General features: G+C 41.1%; 1 protein-coding gene across 2 annotated transcripts in view; it reads left to right on the top strand.

Annotated features, from left to right (window-relative positions):
• Positions 1–26,194, top strand: part of cntfr (ciliary neurotrophic factor receptor) — a 272,300-nt gene that overhangs the window by 4,066 nt on the left and 242,040 nt on the right. For both annotated transcript variants that reach the window (XM_089021215.1, XM_089021216.1), the window contains exon 2: positions 21,394–21,433. The gene's annotated coding sequence lies outside the window, so the exon portion shown is untranslated. The remainder of the gene's footprint in view (positions 1–21,393; positions 21,434–26,194) is intronic.

Below are 26,194 nucleotides of genomic sequence, written 5' to 3'. Positions count from 1 at the left end.
TGATGCTCATGACCAGGACAAGAGATTAAACAATGGATCGGATCGTTAAATCTTACGAATTCCTCATCATTATATTTGCCGATCAATAACAAGTATCACATCCCAAATAAAAGAATGCTGAATACGAACGCTTGCCTCCTCCTGCTGAGCAGATTTACTTACATGTTAACATCCAAATGTCATCAGGTGCTCTCGCCAGGCACAGTACGTCATTAAAAAATATTGATGCAGACTTGTCGTAATTGTAGAAAGTGTTTATTCATGCGCATTTTATTGTCTGTGCCTTTTATTGCAAATGCCACTCATTAGCATACATACAGTAAGTGTCAAGCTTTTCCCCTTTATTAGTCTCTTTTCGGGTCCGTAATTGACACTGACAACAAATTTTAAGGCCCCCCTTCCTTACCTATCCTCTCAGCATGCCCACATGTATTTTGCCACGCTATATGACGGTTTCTCCACAGGAGTGTACAGGGCGGGTGGGGGGTGTTTTTTTTCAGCCCACAGTGATAGTTTATTAGCAATGTCTCCTTTGATGGTTACTCTGCACGCTTGATTATGGCTGAAAGGGAGTGGGCCGGGCCCTGGGGTTCAGAGGAAGTCTGTTTAATGATATGAACAACATCCTTTATAGGGTAGTCATTTCTTGCAAAGGGGGGGGGGGGGGGTGTGGAAGTGGTAAATAGAAAAGGATCGGAAGTGACGGAAAGAGGGTAATAATAATAATAATAATAATAATAATAATACATTTCATATACTATAAGCACATTTCAAAACTCTCAAGGCCACTTTACAGTCATAGAATAAGTTTTTCTGCGGGTGAGGAGCGGTAGCCAGACGCGCCAGCGCAGACCCATATAATTGGACAGCCACCAGCCTCATTTCAAGCTCATATAACTCCAGACCCATATAATTTAGGAATTAACTTTTTATTTCTGACAAAAAAAGAGAGTCTAAATGCTGTATTGAATGTTTTTTCCCGACCTAAAACACAATATTCTGTGGGTCTTGGAATTCGAGTGACAGTGACAAAAACCCTGGCACTGGAGTGGACGCATTTTTGCACAGCATCTGCCAGTGAATGAGTGCTACCCAGCTATCTTGCTAGCTATCTGGCTGGCTGTCTCACTAGCTACCTGGCTAGCTGTCTAGCTAGCTATCTGGCTAACTACCTGGCTGTCTATCTGGCAGGCTATTTAGCTATATAGCTCGATAGCTATCGATTAGCTAGCTTTCTCTCTATTTTGCTTCCAGGTTTAGTGAACGCTGCCGCGTGTGGCTGCCTCTGCTCACTCACAGAAAAATTAATGTTGTGACTGTAAAGTGACCTTGAGTTTTGAAAGGCGCTTATAAAATAAATTTATTATTATTATTATTATTATTATTATTATTATTATTATTATTATTATTATGGCGATTAGCACACCGGCTTCACAGTGCAGAGGTCGCTGGTTCACGTCCCGGTCCGGCCTCACTGTGTGGAGTTTGCATGTTCTCCCTGGGCCCGCGTGGGTTTTCTCCGGGTCCTCCGGTTTCCTCCCACACTCCAAAAACATGCATGGCAGGCAGATTGAAGGTGTTGGACGTTTCTCTTCTTATCCAAGATGCTTCTTCAGTGAACTAAAGTCTTACTGGTCGTATCGGCCATATATATATATATATATATATATATATATATATATATATATATATATATATATATATATATCCCTAATGTCCAAACATGTCGCCGCCGTACACTGCTATGATAGGTCCATACTCTCAGGTTGGGGGGGAGCAGAGGACCACTCCCTGCGACCCCACCGATTGTTCCTACATTCCTGACTAACGACTGGCCTGATTGCCCCACTCCCTCCGGTATCACCTCATCAGCATTACTAATGTTGCCTAACCTATGTTGCCTAAGCAGGCTATTGTACGAACGATCCAAACCTCACCCCTCCATATCGGTTTAATGAAGGATTTAGCTTTTTAATGAAAAGTGCTTCTTTTACTCCCCTTTCAAACCATATGTTCTTTCGCTAAGATTTTAACCTCTTTGTCGTCAAATGAGTGGTTGCTAGCTTTTAGGTGCATATGTACTGCCGATTGAGGCCCACTAGTATTATCCCTGCAATGTTGACAGTCTTTTTTTGAGAATTTGTTTAGTCTCACCAATGTATTGCTCTTTACAATTTTCATTCTTACAATGTATTGAATAAACGACATTACTTTGTTTTTCATTCGGCAGCCTATCTTTTGGATGCAATAATTTTTGCCTTAAAGTGTTTATCGGTTTGAAATAAGTGTTGCCAAAGTACTCTTTGTAATTTTTCAGAAACTCCTGCAATGTAAGGTATTGCTACTCCTCTCCTTTTTGTATCTTCAGAATTTTAGGTTTCATTCCCTATTCTTTTTTTCTGACATTTGTTAAACGACCACTGAGGGTATAATCACTGATTAACCTATTTATTTTGTACATCTGCCCTTGTCTGCTGGCAAAATAGTAATATTTTTGTCTTTTTGTAGAGTAGTTAACGCCTAATGTTATGTTGGACAGAGGTGGTTTGGCACTACTAAGAAGGGCTGATATTTTAATGCGTAGATCATCTGCCTCTGCATATGAAAGTTTATTTTTAATAGCCGATTCAGTACCTGTGATGTAGTCTATTGTAGGTATTGTTTTAGGAGTTACTGAGAAATTTAAACCTTTGGTTAGTACAGCCTTTTCTGTCTCTGAGAGATCTCTGTCTGACAAATGTTTGATCCAATTCTCCCTTGAAATCTGCTCATTCCTAATTTTTCGCATGTTTACTGGATAGCTAGATAAATAAATACAGAAATATTCACACAATTTCAAGAAATTTGAGTCACAGTATAAAGTGTTTGTCAAAGAAACTTTGTTGATGAACCATAAGATTGTCAAATCAGCGACGGATATTTCACTCTCATAAATAGGAAGAGTTTTAAGGAAAATAAACTCATTTACTGCCAGACGTGCAAAATGTGTCCACTCCAGTGCCAGAAAATATGGTAAACTAACATCAGATAGGTAACTCTCAATACAAAAAATGCTTCAGGTTCATAAAAAAGTAATAATAAAAACAAAATAAATCTGTGTTATATTGAACATGTTCGGCTACAGTTATTTGCATAACTTGTGCCAAAGTGATGTGCACTTTTCCGCATCTAAAACATGGCCGCCGAGCGGTGAATGCATAAGAAGGGAAGCGGCGCAACAAGCAAGTAGGAATTTTGTGTTGCCAAAGTACTCTGTAATTTTACAGAAACTCCTGCAATGTAAAGTACTGCTACTCCTCTCCTTTTCTTATCCTCAGAATTTTTGGTTTCATTCCCTATTCTTTCTTTCTGACATTTGTTAAACGACTACTGAGTGTACCCACAGTTTGTGAGTGCTCTCATAACTTGTGCACTTTTCCGCACCTAAACATGGCCGCCGAGTGGTGAATGCATAAGAAGGGAAGCGGCGCAACAAGCAGTCAGTTATGAAGTTAAGTAGTAAAAAAAAGTATGGTGACATTTGTCTACATAAAGAGTGGAAAGGAGTCCGTATTTGAAGATCAGCCAGCAGCATTACACAACTCTTTCGTTTAGACCCCCCCCCCCCCCAAGAGACTTCAATAGGGACCTTGAGACCTGTAGATCTTGTATGCTTGCTCCCTACTTTGATAAATCCATATGAGAAGGCGTTACTTGTAAGAGACCCGTTAAGAAGACCTTAGAGCTACACTGGTGTCAAAGTCGAGGGCGGGGGCCCAAAACTGATGCGCCACTTCATCTTATTCGGCCCAAGAAAGCAAATCAAACTTGTCAATGTCCAAACCAAAATGTCAAATGGTGCCATGTAAAACAATAAAAGTCATGATTTTTGCCTTCTAATTTGTGAAAACAAGTTATTCTTTAATTAATGTGCGCTTTATATGCAATATGTGGAGGGGATCAAACTTTCTAATGGCTTCCCCAAATTCATAACGGCCCCCGAGAGCCAACCGTAGCTACCATATTTTTCGGTGTATAAGGTGCACCTTCAATGAATGTTTTCCAAATACAAGTAAGATCCGACTTATGACCGTGTTCCGTTCCGACCAAACCAGGGGTCTCCAAAGTCAGTCCTCAAAGGCCGCTGTCCTGCCCGTTTTCCAGCTCTCCCAGGAGCAACGCACCTGATACAAATCATCAGAGCCATTTTGATGCTGCTTCAGAGCTGGCTGATGAGCTGATCATTTAAATCAGGTGTGTTGCTCCTCAGAGAGCTGGAAAACAGGCAGGACCCCTGTACCAAACGGTCATAAGTCGAAATGGTCGTAAGTCGAAATACATTTAAAATGTTGAATAGAGACTCGGAGGCTAAAAGACATGCAAACCCCCCCTCTGGTGCCATCACACGGTCGATTGCTGTGCAAGAGAGAGATGCTGGCTGGCTGGCCAAAATTGCCGTACGCGTTGCCGGCCTCCTAGCGTGTTGTGGTGCCAGGTGTAGAATTACATTTTTAAAATAGGATCTGAAGGTCATGGTCGTAAGTACGGGTGGTCACAAGTCGAGCCGGTCGTAAGTCGGATGTTACCTGTATAATGTATAAATATATAAGTTTTCCAAATTTAAGGCACACCACCTTATAAGGCGCTATAGCAGGGGCTGGGGTTGCGCAATACTTCTTCTCAAGGGGGGTGGATTCGGTGGCTGCTAACAGTCGCTGCGAGACTTGTTGTAGCTCAAAATTACTTCACATATAAGGCACACTTGAGTACAAGTTGCAGGGTCATCTTTTGAAGAAAATCATGGCTTTTGGATGCGTTTTATACACCGGAAAATACGGTACAATGTGGCTCATGGCATCTAAAACATAAACGTGGCCTTCCTACCACATACGGTTATCATATCAACATACGGTTCATTCCATCATAGATTTTTCAAGAATTGAAAGGGACACCGAAGAAGAGAATGTTTTGGCTAATTTAGCATTGATGAGCACATATGGACAGTTTATTGACCCAATTGTCGTCTTTTGGCAGGACAGCGGTGGTATTGAATTCCTCTTTATTTGCGTCTGCTGAGAGTCATCGTTAATGGCGACACTTCGGGACCGATGCTCGAGTTGTCACCTTCAGTAAGCCTCAGTCAGCACTCGACAAATCTCAAGGCTTGCGTTTTCATTTTCTGCAAATTTAACTTGTCAAGAGGCAATGGTCTGCTGATGCTTTGCCTAATGTGGATTGGTTTGGATAAGCCTTTATTAGAACCAGAGTGGATAATTTTACCTTTATTATTTTATTGTTTTTTTATTGTTTATTGTTCATTCATTTATTATTCAATGTATTTATTTGTCAATTTCTTTATTTATCAATGTATTTATTTTTTTAATGTATTTATTTATTAAATTTATAAATTATGAAAGGTAAAGGAAGAAGTAGAAAAACAATAAGGTAAAGGCAGCAATTCTCGCGGTGCCATCTTGAAGTCAAAGCAAAAACAAATAACTAATTAATGTGACAACAAAAAAGACAGTCATTCAATCTTCAGCACTTGCTGCACCTTCTTTGTGACATGAAGCAGTTCTAGATGAAAAAGAGGATTAAAACGTCTTTTTCCCCAGTGGATCAGGGTCATCTTGGTGGAATGTGCACGTCTGCTACGAGTTCAATGTTGAAAGTAAACGCAAAGCTGTAGCATCCATTGAATTACTGTCTCACATCTACTCTTCTTCATACTGTAAATCCACTTCACTTCCAAGCCGCGACAGTTCCACATACACATCGCGAATCTGCGCTGACTATGGGTGTGTGTTTGTACAGTGCATGTGAAAGTCCCTAATATTTTCTAAACATTTTTTTTTACAAAAAATAGAAAAATGTCATCTATACATTGAGGAGGTGAGGGGGAGGGTCGTAGTTACATTGAGCACCAATAATTTTTCCTCTCAGTTATCCACTTTGTTCAGTGGAAGGTCGGTGCTGTTGGACAATCTGCGGCTGGATGGATACATGGCTTGAGGAGCCCGCGATAAGAAGGAAGGAGCGTCAGCGCAGAGCGCCGATCCGTATATGGAACTGTCGCGGGATGGAATTGAAGCTGATTTATGGGGGACAGGAGATGTGAGACAATCTCTTTTTGTCAATGGATGCCACAGCTGCGTGTTTGCTTTCAACATTTAGCGTGTAGTCGACGTGCACATTCCAACATGATGTCCCGGATCCACTGGTGAAGAGACGCTTTGATCCGCTCCTCTTTCATCTAGAACTGCTTCATGTCATCACAAAGAGGGTACAACAAGTCCTGAAGAATGAATGTCTCTCTGTGTCTTTGTGTTGTCATGTTATTTGTTATTTAGTTTTTTTTGTGTTCTTTTGACTTCAAGACGGCGCCGCGAGAGTGGCTGCCTTTCCAGCAGCTCCTGTGTTTTGCTTTTCTACTTTCATTTCTTTCATAACTTTGCTGCTGTGAAATGTAAATTTCTCCACTGCGAGACTAATAAAGGCAAATCCAATCCAATCACTCTACCCACTCTCGAGGACTTGCACACTGCAAGAATCCAAACTAGGGCGTGGAAAATCCTACTGGACCCTCCGCACCCTGCCCACCACCTTTTCCAGCTACTCCCCTCAGGCAGGCACTACCGATCCATGCGCACCAAATCCAGCAGACATTTAAACAGCTTCTTCCCCCAAGCCATTAACTCTTTGAACTCTTTGAACTCTTTCAACAGTAGCCAAAATGGAACTGTATAGTGCCACTTAGCAGTTTTTTTTTTGACGACGATACTAGTGCAGCGTGTTCTACCGGAAACAAATTCCTTGTGTGTTCTACATACTTGGCAATAAAGATGATTCTGATTCTGATCATAGCGTCATAATCATAAAAAAAGGAGTCCAAGATGGCGCCAGTGTAGGCAGCCGTCAGCAAGTGCTCTCATGAGCCTTGCTTTTTGTTGTTGTTTTTGTATTGTGTTGTGTTTTCTTTTGTCACTTTGTGTTGTTGTGCGTCGTGCGGAATGGATACGGATTGTTTTTCAGCATTTTTGACCACAACATTCATCGTGGAGGAGACTGTGCTGAGCGGTTGCTCCTTTTCGGCAGCATGAATAGGCCAGCCCTGTTTTTGAATGGGAGGAATGTCGGAGCCATTTGACTGTCATCGCTGGACAGCTCTGGGGCCATTGTGCTTATTTCCACCTGTAATGGGCAGCATCTTCACAGCCCCGCTTTGTTCAGCGGAAAGGTCGGTGCTGTTGGACAGTCTGCGGTTGGATGGATACATGGCTTGAGGATCCCACTGTTGCGGCTTGGAATTGAAGCGGATTTATGTGGGACAGGAGATGTGAGACAATCTCTTCGTCAATGGATGCTACAGCTGCGTGTTTGCTTTCAACATTTAGCTTGTAGTCGACGTGCACATTCCACCATTATGTCCCTGATCCACTGGTGAAGAGACGCTTTGATCCTCTCCTCTTTTATGTGGAACTGTTTTGTGTAACAAAGACGGTACAGAAAGTGCTTCAGAATGAATGACTCTCTGTGTCTTTGTGTTGTCATGTTATTTGTTATTTAGTTTTTTTTTTGTTCTTTTGACTTCAAGAGGGCGCCGCGAGAGTGGCTGCCTTTCCAGCAGCTCATGTATTTTGTTTTTCTACTTTCATTCCTTTCATAACTTTGCTGCTGTGAAATGTAAATTTCTCCACTGCGAGACTAATAAAGGCCAATCCAATATATATTTAGCCCGTCCCAGCGGACTCAGTTCAATGTGAGGCACCGTTGACGAGCTGCAGCTCAATTGACGCACATTTTAAAACACGTTATGAATTCAGTTTTATTTTCTTCAACGGCTTCTCCTCAATTGCTGATTTTGGGGGAAACAAGGGGGTAAACCCCAGACTTTGTCGCCAGTACGCTACACAAGCAGGATGTCAGTTGACCTTAAGCGACTTATCTTAAGCGTGGGAGAAAGTGGAAGCTTTTTTTCTTCCACCCGAGTCTTGGTTATGTATTTGTAGAAGCCACATTTAAAATCCAATCGAGCCGTCCACTCAGCTCAGCGCCCAGAGGCGGCAGTCAAGTCAAGCCTGCCTTCTGCCCTTTCTCTCTCCAGATGTAACATTTACAGCTCCATCTGTCCTCTGATTGCTTGCTGACTCTCTGCAGCGGTGCGCACCCAATAGGTTCACCCTCCCGATCCCACCCCCAATTCGCTTTATTTGCTAGTCAAATAAATGTCATTGTGTGTCAGTTATGACACCCGTATTATGTTTCATGGACAAAACTGACAGTTACAGTGACATTATTTTTATTAGCGTAATATTTGTACATGCGATTGAGTGTTGGTATGCTAGGATGTGATCAGACGATTGAATTTTATTGTGATGGGGCATGTTGAACGGTCAGTCAAACTCCGCTTTCCCATCCCGTGACAAATTCCTCGATTCCTTCACATGTTCCTCATAAATTACCGGTCATGGGTGTTTGATGGATCCCGCATATTGCTTCTCATGGAGCTTGGCAAATATTGAATGGCTTGTGTGTGCAAGGGTGGGAAAGAGATGCGAGGAAGCAAGTCAGTGAAAAAGTTTGAAAAAATGTTGTTGAAGGACTTTCCCGGTTTTCTTTTGTGGGGGGGGGGGGGGGGGGGGGGTGCATGCAAGTGTGCAGTTTGTGTAATGGTAACCTTTCTGGTAGCTTTCAGAGGCTTATTTGTGTATTTTTGTTCATTTGTTCATTTATTTGTTTATGTATGTTTTATATTTATTTGTTTATTTATGTTGTTATATAGTTGTTTCCATTATTTATTATTTTTTTAATTCTATTTTTTGTATTTATTTGTTTATGTATTCATGTTATGTATTCATTTATCAGAATCATCTATATTGCCGAGTATGCCTAACACACAAGGAATTTGTTTCCGGTACAACACGCTGCACTAGTCAAAAAAATTCATAGAGGCACTATACAGTTCTATTTTGGTTACTGTTTAAAGAGTTACTGGCTTGGGGGGGAAGAAGCTGTTTAAATGTCTGCTGCATTTGATGCGCATGGATCGGTGGCGCCTGCCTGAGGGGAGTAGCTGGAAAAGGTGGTGGGCAGAGTGCAGAGGGTCCAGTAGGATTTTCCGCGCCCTTGTTTGGATTCTTGAGGTGTGCAAGTGCTCGAGAGTGAGTAGGGTGGTGCCAATGATTTTTTTCCGCCGTCCTAACTGTCCGTTGAAGTCGAATTGTCCATTTTTGTGGCAGTCCCGAACAAAACGGTGATGGAAGAACACAGGATGGATTCGATGACAGCTGTTATTTATTCATAATGTTATTTATTTGTTTATTTATTTATCAAGTTATTTATTTATATCTCATCTCATTTTCCGTACCGCTTATTCCTCATTAGGGTCACGGGGGTTGCTGGAGCCTATCTCAGCTGTCTTCGGGCACGAGGCGGGGGACACCCTGAATTGGTTGCCAGACAATCGCAGGGCACACAAAGACATACAACAGTCACACTCACATTCACACCTAGGGACAATTTGGAGTGGTCAATCTGCCTGCCATGCATGTTTTTGGAGTGTGGGAGGAAACCGGAGGACGCGGAGAAAACCCACGCGGGTCCGGGGAGAACATGCAAACTCCACACAGGGAGGCCGGACCGGGACGCGAACCGGCGACCTCTGCACTGTGAAGCCGGTGTGCTAACCACTCGACTACCGGGCCGCCCTATTTATTTATATGCATTTATTTATTTATCTATTTGTGTACAGTATTTATTTGCTTATGAATGAAATGTATTATTATTATTATTTATTTATTTTTAGGCAATAATAATTATAGTCCTTCAGAAAGTTACTAAAGTCAGTCAAGAATCACCCCACCAAAAAAATAAAACATTATGCTCAACGACAGATTTATGGATCCACTTGGTGGATGTATGTCCTTGCCTGGGTTCTTTCTTTTATTTATGGTGGTATGAGGCCATCACGTTGGCATTTTCATTCCGGAATCTATATGGTAACTACTGGTATCTCAAACGTATGACACACGTCAAAGAAAAGTACATATGGGACCAATTACACGAAAGCATATTTCTCTATTACTACAGGCAATTTGTTTTAATTGGAGACTTAAACATTATATGGCCTCACATTTCCTTCTTTCATGCCGACCATATGACATTAAAGTGTCTGTAAACTAGTTTAGTAGGGCTACAACAATCAGGAAACCTCATTTTTAAGGCGACGGGGACATATGTCTTCTGTCGAGCTGGATTTGACTCAGGTTAGGGAAAAAAACAACAATGTGACTTGTTCATCAGAGATTTTCCGTGTGGCGTTTCGAATGGGGCTGAACCTTTTTTTTAGGTGCTGGTCTTTCTGTTAACAAATTTTGTTTTGGGGTTAGCTGTTCTGTGCTATATTAACTCATTCACTGCCAGACAAGGTTTGCCAGGGTTTTTGTCATTTTCACTCAAATGGCAGGACCCACAGAATATTGACATTTGAAGGACAACCGACACAATTTTTTTGTTTCCTAACTGACATCAGAAAAACGTTTTATAGCATCTAAAATACCCATAACGCACAGGCTGATATTTTTTGCCAAATGCAAAACACCAATAAAAATGAGTTAAAGTGTCCCCAAACTACTTCAAAATGACCTTGGAGATGCTGAGTTTTAGAAGGTCCCGCCCCCTTGTTCGTGACGTCACGCCAGGACGTCTTGCCTTACTCTAGAACCAAAACAATTGCTTCAGATTCGGAGAAGATGCTTTCTTGGTACTCACCCATAAAGCATACATGTTTGCAATCGGTTAAAGAAGTCCTCCCGTATCAATTCGGGACTACAGTGTAGCGTCCCAGAAAATGCACAAGATGGCGCCCAAGCTCCGTTGGAAATGGGTTGATTTGTCTGCTGGGAATTTGTGTCAACTAGTATCAAATAGTAGTCTTGGTGCAACAAACTCCGATTCACCAGCGCGTTATTTATGTTTTCCTTCTAATTTCGCCATCAACACGGATCAACACGAAATTTTCAGACACACAAAGTACCCAAAATGCATTGTGTGTCACTTTCTCAGTCAGGGGCGTTCCAGATGTGACATCACGTCAGGCATCGTCATCAACTCAAAAACAATATTCAGCGTGAGTCTTACAACGTAAAATATAGCTATATGCCGTGGAATCTTTGTAAAATACGCTCAGTAGAAGTCAATTGAGGTGATTCTACAAATTATAGACACAACTTATCTGGAGGTGTCCGTTGTCCTTTAAGGCTACATAAAAATTAAATTCAGCGTAAGAAACCTCAGACTCTCTTCTTACATCAGAAAAAAAAGAGTTAATAATAGTAATACATTTCATTTGTAAGCGCCTTTCAAAACTATCAAAGTCACTTACCAGTCAGCCATTAGCTTGCCAGCCAGCTGGATAGATAGTGTATATATATCCAGATAGCTAAGTTATATGGGTCTGGAGTTATCTCAGCTTGAAATGGGGATGGCTGTACAAAATAAAATACATACGTATTGGTTTATATAGCGCTTTAACAACAGCTGAAGCTGTAACAAAGCGCTGACATGGACAAAAAGCAAATGCTGCCTCCTCGTGGGATGGAAAAACATTCGCGAAGGTCTGACCACCGCTTTATCGGCACCCCCGCAAGAAAAACCAAAACCAGAACACATTCCGGAATGGCGCTCCACTTCATGCTTTTCAATTCCTGAATAAATTCGGGAATGGCAGTGAATGAGTTAAAATGTGGTGGTTACTTTTTTTTTTATTACCTGACTGTCAGTAAAATTAAATTCTCCCGGGGGAAGTTTGGCCTTGGTTTGCACCCCATCATGACTGACTACGGGGTTGTTAATTAAAATAATCCCAATTTTTTTCAGTTCATCAGAAGCATTAACACCAAAGTAAAAGAAACACCGCTGAGTCAGAGTTCAGGAGCGGCTTCATTTCATTTATAATTGGCTGTGAGTAAAACTTATGGTGGCTACTTTAATTGACATATGTTCTCAATATTTGGGTGGCGTGCGGCCATATTTGCTAGCCTTTCCGTTTCTCTGCCTCCTCGCTGTTTAAATCATTGGTAAATTATTTTAAGTACGAGTCAAATCACTTTGAATCAGCACATTGTGAAACAACATGTGAATATGTGTGAAAAGTAGTAAACATACCCTGGAGGGAAATCTACAATGCAAACCGGCACATGTCGGTGATTATTAAGCATAATATACAGCACAGGTCTCACCGTCAAGGCCCGGGGGCCAAATCTGGCCCACATCATTTTTCCGGCCCGCGAAAGCAAATCAAACTTTTGAAATTCCATGATGTCTGCTAAAATCCTACTCAAAATTGTAAACCACAATAACAGTCATTGTTCTTGACTTCAGATTTGAAAACTAGTTATTCATTAATTTGTTGTGTGCTCTTTATGTAATATGTGGAGGGGATGAAACATTCTAATAGCTTCTCCAAATTCATAACGGCCCTAGAGAGGAAACCATAACTACAATGTGGCCCGCGGCCCCAAAAAAAAAAAGACTTTGACACCCCTGATGTACAGCTTAGATAACCCCAGTCAGATAGAATTATGAATATATATTAATAAACCATTAACTCACATTTCCCACGGCACCCTCAGGCCTTAACATGACTTCCAGTTATTTTTAATACCACAAAAAAACATGTTTCATGATAAAAATACAGCATTCTCTCGGGGTTCGGCATTCCCGCCAGAAATATAACTGGCATAATAACGCTTACGTATTGGTTTAAAAGTTTGATTTGCTTTCGCGGGCCGAAAAAAATGATGTGGTGCGCCCGATTTGGCCCCCAACCCTTGACTTTGACACTTGTGTGCTAAGATCTCTTACACTTCATTGAATGTTTATGTAGTCCTAAAACTCAATATTCAGCGGGTCCTGCAATTTGAGTGAAAATGACAAAAACCCTGGCACTGGAGTGGATACATTGTTGCACATTGTCTGGCGGTCAATGAGTTAAATGATATTTAATGCTCTTTTTTTGTAATTTAGTGTAAAATGACAATTGTACTCAATGCAAACCCGGTTCGTAATTGCATTATGACCATTGGAATTAAGGCACATAGCGAAATGTCCAACGGGTTCCTCCTGAAATATGTAGCTTGAAATGCATTTTCAAGGACATAATGGAGTGTGCTTTTTTTCAATGTCATCATGCTCAACCCCTTTGCCCGTCGCCTTATCTCACGAGACACTAAAAACAAGAACATTTAATTATTTACATTAGGAGTGGGTGTACGGGCTGGCAGCAATCAGAGCTAATCAAATCAGCTCCATTATTGTTATTATTATTTATTTTTTTTTGAAGCAGAGCGCTACTACCATGAGGTGATGACAACTCAATTATTGAGTCTTGTTTGCCAAAAAAATTAAATCATGGCCAGTGGATTGCAGACTGTATTTGATTTTTATCACCCATCTTTAATCCCCTTTATTTTTTTCTGTCTTTTTCTCTTGACTTTATTCTTATTTCTTTTTTCCTCTCTTCACATCTTTTTATTTATCTAGCTATCCATCTATTGATCTATCTTGCTAACTATCTAGCTAGCTACATGGCTAGCTATTTATTTGCTATCTATTTTCGATCTATTGGCTATCTAGCTAGCTATTAGCGATATGATTGAGACTTTAGAAATGCGCTTGTAAATACAATGTATTATGATTGTTAGCAATCTATCTACCTAGATACCTAGCTAGCTATCTATTCACTATCTATTTTTGATATATTCTCTATCTAGCTAGATAGTTATCAGCCATATAGCTATCTAGCTATCTATTAGCTATGTCCTTGAGAGTTTTGAAAGGCGCTTATAAATACAATGTATTATTATTATTATTATTATTAGCAAGCAATCTAGCTCGCTACCTAGCTAGCTATCTATTTGCTATCTATTTTTGATCTATTAGCTCATTATATAGCTATCTATTAGCTATGTCCTTGAGAGTTTTGAAAGGCGCAATTATTACTATTATTATTGTTATTATTTTTAGGTATCTATTAGCTTTCCATCTATTTGAGTTACTTCCAGGTTGAGTGAACACTGGCGCATGTGGCTGCCGCTGCTCACCCACAGAAGAACTTATCCTGTGACTGTAAAGTGACCTTGAGAGTTTTGAAAGGCGCTTATAAATGAAATGTATTAATATTATTATTATAAATGATGATCAATACTTTATAATGTATATTAGATTAGATTGTGATGGGTCTAATGCTTAAATACGAATAAACACATCTGGAAGCAGGGGAAAAAGCATAGGTAGAAAGTTAGCTAGATAGCCAATAGATAAGTAATAGATAGCTAGCTAGCTTATAAATAGTTTACAGATAGCAAATATATAGCTAGCTTGATAGCCAGCTAGTTAGCTAATAGATAGCAAATAGATAGCTAGCTAGGTAGCCAGCTAGATCGCCAGCTACATAGCACAAGTGAAAAACGTAATGTAAAAAGACCAGGAAGGAACCATTGTACACTTTCTGATCGACATTATTCATATCACCCACTGCTCACCCACAGAAAAACTGATCATATGACTGTAAAGTGACCTTGAGAGTTTTGAAAGGCGCTTACAGATGAAATTTATTATTATTATCATTATTATTTTTATTATTTCAGCCATCGTTTGTTACCAGGGTCAGAAACCGACCTGGACGCCTTCACAATAAATTTTGCAGGCCCTGTAGCATCAAATAAGTGTAAATAAAAATGATGCATTCTCCAACCGGAGTTCAATTTAGCAACCCAAGGCCTGCTGGAAGGTGCTGGCAATGTCAGAGTTTTCGCGAACTATTATTTTGTACTCACATGTAGTATGGAGTATCACTAGCCGCTATGCTCTGAATAAGAATAGCTGCTTTTTTTTCATTTCGTTTTATCCCATTTCAATGCACCAGCGCCAGTATTTGTATTTCGTAGTTTGCCTAAATCGCTATTTTTGTCAACACCTTTTATCCGAGTGTATGTTGATATGGTCCGATCCCGTCCGTCCTGATATCGTGAAACATTCTTTGGTTCAGTGATGCGATCCCTTCTGTCTTATCACTCTAAGGTCTCCATGAAATCTTCTTAGCAAGCTCTAACAGGAACATACATATAATGAGAAACCACTGAACCGTGGCTCTGACACTAGAGGTTTTCGTCTGTTTGCACAAGCCATGCTGAAGGAGGGATGAGGGTGGGGGGAGGGTCATCGGTAAAACATCTTTATGGACAGGACGGTACACTAACCATCTGTCCTTGATTACATTTCGACTCCTATGAGGTAAATGAGTGGGAGATGGAAAAGTGAATAGAGATGGCAAGATGAATATATTGATAGCGGGGGCCAATTAGAGACATTAAACTGAAACTGGAAACGGGGAGTGATGACGACATGTATCATTTTCAATAACCAGAACCAAAAATCGCTTATCACCATTACATTAATTGTTTGGCTTCACTTGACACTGCAATTTTTTTTTTTTTGTTCTTTTGACTTCAAGACGGCGCCCCGAGAGTGGCTGCCTTTCCAGCAGCTCATGTATTTTGTTTTTCTACTTTCATTCCTTACATCACTTTGCTGCTGTGAAATGTAAATTTCTCCACTGTGAGACTAATAAAGGCAAATCCAATCCAATCCAATCCAATTATTTCCTCAACTCGTAAAGATGTGAAAGAAAGAACCAATCAATGGAGATGATGTCAGCAAATTTGTTTTATTTATTTTTTAAACATGGTCAGATGTCCAGGTCCGAGTCTCACATTTTTTGTAACTTCTTCTCACTCCAGGGGTCACGGTGTGACTTTGTTGACTTTGTCCCTGCTGTAGCTTCATGTTGTGGTGGCGTAATTTGCTGGTGATTGTGCTGACGACCTATATTAGTGAAGGACAGCGAAGCCTTGGGGACAGTTTCATGCCCTTGGCGCTTTGTGAAGCGTATGATACTGCAAAAAAAACAAACACGGGCGTGCACCCAATCATATATTCGCCCATATACTTGGCATACATTACCCATACTTTATTTTTATGCTTCCCCTTTCAGATAAATGCGAGACCGGCAGCCAAGACTGATAATTATCGTTTATGGTTTTAGATGGCCATTGAGTCGTTAGATTGCCTCTCATTTCCTTCACGTCAAGAAACAAGGGAATAAAAATCCAATCTATGTCCCGGACCCCAGTCTCGTGGCCAAAGTAATGAAGGTGGATTATGATGGCAATTGGTTTGGTATTAGAAATGTTAAGATGCTCATCTTCTGGGCAAGAGGGAATGTCTGTCGGTCTGTTGGTCCGGTCATTCTGTCAGGTCCGTCCGGTCCGGGCGGTCAGTCCGTCGGTAAGTCCCTCGGTCCGTTTGTTGGTCTGTCCGTCACAATATCCATCCATCTATCCATCCATCCAAATTGCCCATCATGTGCGATCTTCCTTTAAAAATTTGGAACATCATCTCAAGTAAATTAGAAAACTGAATTCTCAAATTTCAGAAATGACATTCAACCCAGTAAATCAATCTGTCTGCATATACAGTATCCCTCCCCCCAAAAAAAGATGGATTGAATGAATAGCTTCTGCATTTTGCCTGTGTGAGCAGTCAATTTTGCGATGGTCTATTTTTTTGCAATCCGTAAACAAGACCACCGAGCGCAAAAGCGATATCTGACTCGGTGGTCCAAAACACCTGTCTGCCAATCTTCTTAGCGCATTTCGTGGCCAAAGGATGCTCCGTGTTTGCTTCATGTTTATTTATATCTCCGACTGAGTGTGCACTGCACGTGTGCGAATAGTCTGACGGTCACAGATAAGGTGGCAGCTATCTTATCAGGCTGAGCAAAACCATCCTAAACCCTGAACAGGCCTCAGGTGCCTTTGCGCCTTGGCATTTTTCCATTGCGTCCTGTTATTTTCATATCAATTTTGTAACTGTCAGTCTCAGCTGTCGCCGCTAGCACTCAAATTTCACCTTCTCTGAGGTGTCCAATACTCCATTTTAATTTCAGTGTTTCTGGCTCAGTCCCAACTTTTGCCTCCATGGAACCTTTTTTTGATCTTTGCAGGTTGACCAGGTTCAATTCAATAAAAGCAGAGCTGCTGTTTAAATTTGACAATTGGGCCACCCTTTGACATCAACATATTCATGAGCAATATTTTTGGAACTTGGCACCTCCTATTTGGGTACTTTTCCATTTCCCGAGAGTGTCTCTATTTATTTTTTGCTCGTAATAAAATCGTCCTAAACACAGCAGGATGGGGAGCAGAGGAAAAGGGAATGGGAGACCGTTGTTTGAATTTTGATTGGTTTTTGTTCAGTGTCCTGTACTTGAGTGGCTCCTCTGTCGCATTGCTTTGTTGTATCAGTGCATCTCCTTGATCCCCCCCTCCTCACTCCCACTCCGAATGTCCTTGTGATCGCCTACTCGCCCATTCATTATGATTGTAAACAGCATTGGTTGAAAGTAAACAATTTTTTTCCACCATTTATGGTTTTCGTTAAGAATTAAATTAATTAATTATTATGAGCGCCTGTTTTTCATGGCGTCTATAATAACATTGATACAGGAACAGGCTCTCATTTGAATTAGCACCTCTCTACGTTGTCTGATGTCGCATTAATGGAACTGTGATCAAACGATGGCGAATGCTGGCTTTGAGCCAGGAATGGCCCATTTCCAACCTACCCCCCCCCCCACGCTCCATCTCCCACCACAGTGAACTGTGTTTTCTAGGTCTGCTTTCTAATGAAGCTTTGGTCTCGACAAAACACCACAATCCCCTCAACAGAGCCACATTTTACTCAGATTGTGAAACATGGCCCAGTTATTTTTTTCCAAAACTCAATTTCGGATCGCAAAAGGTGATTTGTGCTCCCGCGGGTTTTTTTTCCGAGACTGTGTTTCTGTTAGTTTATGTTTCGTTTTGGATTAGATTGGATTGGATTAGCATTTATGAACTCACAAGTGGAGAATTTACAAAACACTTTCTCTGTACGACAACATCATCGGTGCCATGCAAGCGTTTGTTCTCCACAGCAGGAGAAATATGATGTCAAAAAAACTCAGCAGACTTAAATTGATCAGACTGGAGCTTTTTATTTTGGTAAAAAAAAATGGGTGAAGACAGAGGATTAAATCAACCTTGATTCACTGATGCGGAGCTCCTTTGCGAGCACGAAAATCTCCCGATTTATGGTTTCTGAAACTTAACATATATGACTGGCTACTTAGCGAGCTATCTATTTGCTATCTAGATGGTTGGCTATCTAGCTAGCTAGCTGGCTAGCTTCTGGCTGGCTATCTAGCTAGATATCTGGCCGTCTATCTGGCTGGCTATCTAGCTATTTATTAGCTATTTAGCTACCTAGCTTTTCGCTAGCTAGCAATTTTTTTTTCTGAGTTATTCTGGGTTGAGTGAACGCTGGCGCGTGTGGCTGCCGCTGCTCACCCACAGAAAAACTTCTCCTGTGACTGTAAAGTGACCCTGAGTGTTTTGAAAGGCGCTTATAAATGAAATGTATTATTATTATTTGTTGAAGTTTGTGCCCACATTTGAAGTCTTATTGCACCTGTGCTTTTTTTCAATGGCAACCTCATTAAAAATTCATTGCTTTGTTTCAAAAATAAGTCTGTCCTTCAACCGATCTCCCACGCACGCTTGCAATGGTGCACTGTTATGACTATTATGAAACAATAACGATTAGTACGGATTTTGGCATGCTGTGTCGATGTGTGTCGGGAGTGTAATTAGCCTCGATCTACTTTAATCCCCTCTTTACTTTGCTTCCAAATATTCCGCTTTCTTCTTTAGATTTTTTTTTTGTATTCAGAGCTCACCGTTTTCTTGCATAATAAGACATTTTCTGAATAATTTTAGACCCAGCCAATTAATGCTGTCAGCTTCTATACAAGGCACGAGGGATTTACTTTCTGCTGATTTGTTTGTTTTGCGCTGGTGCAATATTTTTTTTTTTATGTTTATTTATTTTTGTGCTCTTTGATGCTATGGCGTCTTTATGTCCTGTTGGTGGAGAATTGAATAAGTGTAAAGAAATGACATAGAATGATGTAAAAAAAAGTCTGAATGAAGTAAACAAACTGTATGTGAATACAGAAACATCATTCTGCTGTGATGGAGTTGTTTCCCATTTGATATTCAGCACCAGACTGCTACATCAAAGTTTGTGACGTGGCCGCAGCAACAGCCGTTTTACAGCACGGATCATTTGCCTTGATGTGTGTTGCATGCTCGCTGAGGCTTGTGTGCACGTGAGTGCGTGCGTGTGTGTATGTGTGTGTGTGTGTGTTTGTGTGCACGGTTTATTGCGTCTGGTAGCAGACAGTGCAGTCATATGTTCACCTATCCCCGACTGCAGACTGATGGGCAGGTAGAAAGAATGGATGCCAGATGGAAAGAAGGCAAAAAAGAGATCAATCAAAACATATGGAAAATGGAGGATTCACAAATGATTTGCGCTTATACAGTAAAGTCTCGTTATATCGATATCGGATATATCGATAGTCCCGGTTATATCGATACTATTTCTATGCACGCACGGAGAAAATTACATGCAAACAGGGTCGGATATATCGATAGTCCCGGTTATATCGATATTTTTTCGGACTCCCTTGAATATCGATATAACGAGACTTTACTGTATTTTGTTTTTGGCATCTGTTGGCGTTAAGTTTCGGGAACTGATCATGGTTAACAGAATGATGAAAAATACTGTATTTATTCGAGTGTAACGGACAAAATTGTCTACCTAAAAAAAATAACTCAAAGTTTGGGTGCGCCTTATGAACTAGGCCTGGGAAAAAAATTCTCATATACAGGTAACATCCGACTTACGACGGAGTTCCGTTCTGACCAAACAGTCGTAAATCAAATTGGTCGTAAGTTGAAATCTATTCAAAATGTTGCAGAGAGACTCTGAGGCTAAATGACTCGCAAACTCCCCCCTCTGGTGCCATCATACGGTCGATTATTGTGCAAGTGTGAGATGCTGGCTGGCTGACTAAAATTGTCGTACACATTGCTGGCCTGCTAGCGCGTTGCGGTGCCAGCCATAGAATTAAAATCTTTTAAATAAGGTCGTGGTCGTAAATATGTGTGGTTGTAAGTCGAGCTGGTCGTAAATCGGATGTTACCTGCATATTTAATGCTTTATCCCTTGCAGGAGGGGGCAGCATTTCCATGGCTATTCTTGCCCTTCAGTTTGGATTCTCGGAAAGACCCGGATCACACGCATTTCCTTTTTTTTTTTTGCATTGTTGGTTAGCATTTCTTTAGCTACGCTTTATTTCACAATGCTTAGTTAGTCTGAGCCGAGAAAAAATGAAACAAAATTGTATCCCGATTTTTAATTGAAAATTAGTCCTGCACGTTGTACGCAAATAAATACTGTACTTTGGTCATAATTAAACATTGACGCGGAGGTGGATTATCTTGGACTGGAAGTAATCTGGTTTTAAAATGGATCAATATTATTTTAAGCAAAATAAATGCTTTTTTAACCCATCCCTAAAAACAAAAACGGAGGGCTTTTATGAATTTCCGATATCAACATTTAACATTATAGCAACTTTGGTGTATTTCTGAACAATTTAATTTCATAAAATGAGATGAAACCTTGGTGAGGAAAATGGCAAATATCCAAAATTTTAGGAATGTCGCAACGTTGCAACGCTAAATTTCCGTGTTTTTTATTAATGATTTCCAAATCTGCTTCAAGTCACAACGAGGGTTCAGCAAGTGCCAAAGAATGAATGACTCTCCGTGTATTTGTGTTGTTATTTATTTATTCATTTTTATTTTTTTTTTTTACCTCAAGATGGCGCTGTGAGAATGGCGGCCTTTCCAGCAGCTCCTGTATTTTGTTTTTCTACTTCTTTCTTTCGTTTCCTCTTCTTTCAGGTAGAGTGAAAGCTGGCGCGAATGGCTGCGCTGCTCAGCCACAGAAGGAACTTATCCTGTGACTGTAAAGTGTCCTTGAGAGTTTTGAAAGGCGCTTAGAAATTAAATGTATTAATATCCATCCATCCATTTTCCGTACCGCTTATTCGTCATTAGGGTCGCGGGGGGTGCTGGAGCCTATCTCAGCTGTCTTCGGGCACGAGGCAGGGGACACCCTGAAGTGGGTGCCAGCCAATCGCAGGGCACACAAAGACGTACAACAGTCACACTCACACCAAGGGACAATTTAGAGTGGTCAATCTGCCTGCCATGCATGTTTTTGGAGTGTGGGAGGAAACCGGAGGACCCGGAGACGGCCTCTGCACTGTGAAGCCAGTGTGCTAACCACTCCACTACCGGGTCGCCCTCTATTATTCTTCTTATTATTATTGTTGTTATTATTTTTATTATTATTGTTATTGCTTGAATCTAACTGACTGTGGTTTCCTTTCAACAGGATCAAGAAGAGGATTGTGCCGGAGTTCTTCTTCTCTAAGGTAATTTTTATTTTTGTATGAATATTCTAAAAGATAAGATGATGTTTTAATGCCCCCCCCCAAAAAAAAAAAAATAAATAAAAAATCATGATTTGATTGAAGACATAGTGTTGATAAAATCTTACGGACCGTTTGTGGTAACCTCCACTGGGTCGTCAGTGAGGTGGTCTGCTCTCGTCTGTCTTTGGCCGTAGTTCGTAGATGATTCAGTGCAGGCAGCTTGAGTTCCCTGTCCAGCAGAAAACCAGCACATACCCTCTCCCCCGCCTCTCCATGAAATACCCCGACAGAGTGGTTGCACATTTAGCAATATATCCAGATTCCAAAGAGTCCAATGCCATACCTTCATTATGAAACCTCAAACTATAAGGATACGTACACACGGCGACGTTTGCGACCGCCGCAGCGCTTTGAATGTAAACACTCAATGTTTACTCACTTACAAAATCGCTCCAACAGATGTCACTCATTAAGATACTTCATGTCGGAATGCAATTCTGACATTTGATGTGAGTGACATTCAATTTATTGGGTGGTGGAGGACAATCTGACAAACCCGAAAGGGCAATTTCACAACTAATCCCCATTTTGCCTTCAGAGACGGAATCAAATATCAGTGAAAAACGAGAAGCTTGTACTCTTCTTCATCTCTGATCTGTGAGCCATCGCAGCTCTCCTATTAGCATTCAGGTCAGCAAAGTGCATTTGTGGTTAGACTCAACGTGTCAATTGTACAAGTGTGTACACCTCTCGCCAATATGTGTGTGAGGTCGCTGGTAATGTGAGTGTTCGCTTTGATCCCCGCAGTGTCACCATGTCACCCTAATAAACGCTGTTTTGTAGTCAGTCTGTGTTGAATTGTCAACGTTCAAACGCATAAATGTGCATATTTGTTGTCTATGTATGTGTATGCACATGTGTATATATATATATGTGTGTGTGTATGTGTATATATATATATATATATATATGTGTGTGTGTATATATATATATATATATATATATATATATATATATATATATATATATATATATATATATATATATATATATATATATATGTGTGTGTGTGTGTGTGTGTGTGTGTGTGTGTGTGTATATATATATGTATGTGTGTGTATGTGTATATATATATATATATATATATATATATATATATATATATATGTGTGTGTGTGTGTGTGTGTGTGTGTGTGTGTGTGTGTGTGTGTGTGTGTGTGTGTGTGTGTGTGTGCGCACACGGGATTGGATGTCAAATGACATCAGTCATTTCACATTTTTAGCTGCAGTGTTTCAGAATCAGCATTAGTATCACTGACGGCGGCCTTTGACCTGAGCACTGTCGATATGGCCTGATAAGACAAGGCATATCATTCGAGAGAAACGCAATCCAGAGGATGCAAACAGACATAAGGGCTCTCTCTCTTTCTGTCTCACCCCAAGCTGGGTTGACAGTGCACATGTAGCCCGTGCACACTACACTGACACGGCCAAATTAAAATTGCCACCAGTCGCCATCGTCTTGACCGATAATTGCGGACAAGGGATGTGAAATGATGTGAACTGAGCTTCATCCCTATTTGGATAACTGTAAAGTGTCCTTGAGAGTTTTGAAAGGCGTTTATAAATGAAATGTATTATTATTAGTCGTACTAATGTTATAACGGTGGACCTTCTAGTGACCTTTGAGGTTGGTTTGGAGTCCAAACAAAATTTTGGGGAAAATTCACCAATAAAATTTGGAGTCTTGTTGTACAAGGACAAAATATAAGCACATTTCTGTTTTGTGTTGTTTGTGGAAATTTTGATCATGGGAGAAAAAAAATATGTTCACTCTTTTCCATCCAAATATGAGGTGCCTCACTGGGCTCGTTTGAGAAGTCAGGAATTGGTCAAAAATGAGCTTTAACCACCAAATCGTTAATTTTCAGTTCACAAATGCAATATATTAACTGGAAAGAATGCTTCGGTACTGCAAATACACTGGTGACTGTTTGACCCTGGACTTTTGTTCAGATGTGAGATAATACTGACCGGGTCCGAACAAATACGAGGTCAACAGAACTCTTTTTCATGCTAGAAAATGCTGAAAAAGAAAAATGCGATAGCCGAGGCTACGGAATTCATCCTCTTGGCCGACAAGGCGATGGCTCAAATTAAATTGAACAATATTGACTTGCCATGTTGACAAGGGAGGAGCGAGCACCGAACTAGCATGTGTTGCTGACGAGACAGCAGGATGCTGTGACAAGCTGTTTGCTATTCTGCTGCCACGAGGTCACATTGACAAATCCAGTTTGGGAGAAACCTCAGCCTATCTTTTCCGGCAAACATTGCTTGTGCTTGAATGCGTGTATATCCATTGATGGGGATTAACGGGGGTTGTGTGAGGTTGCCAAAATGGGATGGCCCCAGTTACTGTTCGAGATCGTCATGCGTTTAATGTCAGCCACTGTGTGACTGTTGGTTTGCGTGGCTGACAATGGGTAAAGCCGAGATTGCAATGACAAAGGAGAGGAATTTGAATGAGAGAAAAAAAATGATCGGGGTACGTTTGCTTGGAGGATGGAAAGGGCTTTGGCCCCATTGTTATTCGTATTCTTTGTCATTCTGCCGAGCCTTATCTCTATTTCCAATCTCGCACGTAGTCTTGACTCCGGCTTTGCTAACCTCAATGTCTGTTCTTATAATTTATCTCATTTATCCCATCCTGTCAAAGACTTGCTCATTCTAATCTGGATTCTAAACCGCTTCATTTTTCTTTTTTAAATGTTGATGCAAACATCTGTACCTCAATTTTGTAAATCTGAATTTTACGTATGCAAGAGATGCTACAGGGAGAATAGATAAAGAAGGTGAATAATTTCTTGGGGTCAACTGTCCAGAGCAATGGAGAGTGTGGAAAAGAAGCGTGTCCAGGCAAGCTGGAACAGATGGAGAAAAATGTGAGACCAAAGACAGGAAGCAGAGCTGGAGGTAGCAGAGATAAAGATGTTGAGGTGTTCTTTGGGAGTGACCAGGTTGGATAGGATCAGGAATGAGTACATTAGGGAGATGACGCGTATTAGAGGCTTTGGGGAAGTCAGAGAAGCCAGACTGACATGGTTTGGACATGTTCAGAGGAGGGACAACTCATATTAGAGGCTTCAGAGAGAAAGTCAGAGAGGCCAGACTGAGAATGTTTGGACATGTCCAGAGGAGAGAGAGTGACTATATCGGGAGAAGGATGCTGAGTCCTGAACTGCCAGGCAGGAGACAGAGAGGAAGACCAAAGAGGAGGTTTAGGGACATTGTCAAAGAAGGTAGCTGGTGTGAGAGAAGAGGATGCACAAAACCGGGTTAGATGGAAGACACTGATTCGCTCTGGTGACCCCTGAAGGAAAAGTCCGAAGGAAAAGAAGAATGTTTTTATCAATTTTCTTAATATATGTACATAATATTTTTCCCTGTATTACTGTTAAATGAATTGAATTCAATGAATCAACATATTTTCACTGTTCAGGATGTACTGGGCTTTATTTTAAGGATGCAGAGTCACTGCACGTGGCATCCAAGATAGCTGCACAGAGGAGGGTTAGACTCGGTTTTGGTCATTTCTTCACATTCAGACACTTCTGTCGACCAGCCTAAGAAAAAAAACACTCCGAAATCTCAACCCGTGCCAGAAGAGTCCCAAGACCCAGTTTCTTCATTGAAAGCGATGTCGGTGGGAAAGGGGGTTTTCTCCCCACCGACTGACATTATTCTGAGACGAGGTCAAGAGACTCAAAACCCACTCTACACGGTATGTGGTGCACCCCCCCCCCCCCCCAGAGCTGTTCGATGTGAGTCCATAATGTACTCAAAGCTCTCTGGAATTCATTCTCCATGGCCCAGCCAAATTCCTCCAATGGGGGAGTTTTTGAGGATCGACCCTGCATCCCCCTAACGTGTAGGTCCCACATGTCAGAAAGGCCTTACAGCAGGGGTGGGCACTCCTGGTCCCGGAGAGCTACCCTCCTGCATGTTTTCCAAGTATCCTTGTTGCGACACACCTTATTCAAATGAGCAGGTTCAATGTAAGGCTTCCGCAGAGCTTGGTGATTATCTGATTATTTGAATCAGGTGTATTGTAACAGAGAGACTTGGAAAACGTGCAGGAGGGTAGCTCTCCAGGACCAAGAGTGCCCACCCCTGCCTTACAGTGTTTAACTGGGTCCTCCCTCGGCACATGCCCCATAGTGGGTTTGGCGATTAGGATCAGAGCATACCCCAACACATTTGTGGATTCTTCGGTCGGTCCTCTCAGCAACGGAGGCACCGTTGCTAAACATTGACCCACTCAATGTCCCTTCCGTAGTCAAAGTCCCACCAAAAGTGGGAGCTGCAACATCTTCAGACAGAAAGTCTGTCAGACACTCCGAACTCACTCTGACAATACATTTAAGACTGCCAAGGTGTGTATCAAAATGAGCCTCACCATATAAAACCAAACCCTCTCCTTCCAATGGAACTACCACATAAACGCCTCCACCATTATTAAGGTGACACCTCAAGGCATGCCATGTTTGTTTTTTTTGTGTATTTATGTTAGCTTATTCGCAGTCAGACATTTTCAAAAAAATGTGTGCACTTCAGTGCCAGGGTTTTTGTCATTGTCACTCGAATTCCAGGACCCACAGAATATTGAGTATTAGGACTACATAAACATTCAATGCACCGTTACGAACCTTAGAATCTCTTATGACTAAGAGTTAATTCCTAGGTTTTATGGGTCTGGAG

Source organism: Hippocampus bargibanti, linkage group LG18 (assembly GCF_051943395.1).
Source record: "Hippocampus bargibanti isolate YZ-2025 linkage group LG18, ASM5194339v1, whole genome shotgun sequence".
In the NCBI taxonomy this organism is placed as follows: Eukaryota; Metazoa; Chordata; class Actinopteri; order Syngnathiformes; family Syngnathidae; genus Hippocampus; species Hippocampus bargibanti.
Note: the sequence above shows the minus strand (reverse complement) of the source record. Positions and strands in the feature narration are given on the sequence as shown.